Below are 532 nucleotides of genomic sequence, written 5' to 3' on the forward strand. Positions count from 1 at the left end.
CTCTCCGAGTTCAGGGAACTCCAGAACTGATCGGTAGGGCATAGGTCTCGCACGCGGCGGTGCTCAGGGGGAAAGTGGTGGTGGTGTCGCCGTCCGCGTCGGTGGAGGTGACGGAGGGGGTGGCGGCGGGGGCGGTGGACGTGTCGACGAGGAGGCAGTTGACGCCGTCAGTGGCGACGATGAAGAGGGCCTTGAGCCCCGCGGGGACGGTGACGGTGTCCGTAACGGAGGAGGGGGAGGAGGAGTTCTCGAAGCGGAGGGTGAAGTCCGTCTCCTCCTTGATAACAAAGTAGATGGTAGTGGGTGCGTACTCGCGGCCCCCGCAGACGCGCGAGGTGGGGTGCCAGCCGACGAGCATGTTGTTGAAGACGCCCTCGTCGTTGTCGTTGTTGACGAGGTTGAGGGCGTTAGGGTTTGCGTCGAGGGCCGCGCGGAAGCCATCCAGGTCGAGGTCGGCGAGCAGGCCGGGCTGGACGACGGTGGCCTTGGACACGAGGGCGATGTCGGCCGGGCCGGCGCACGGGACGTCGTC

This window comes from Chondrus crispus, genomic scaffold (genome assembly GCF_000350225.1).
Source record: "Chondrus crispus Stackhouse genomic scaffold, scaffold_210, whole genome shotgun sequence".
Lineage (NCBI taxonomy): Eukaryota > Rhodophyta > Florideophyceae > Gigartinales > Gigartinaceae > Chondrus > Chondrus crispus.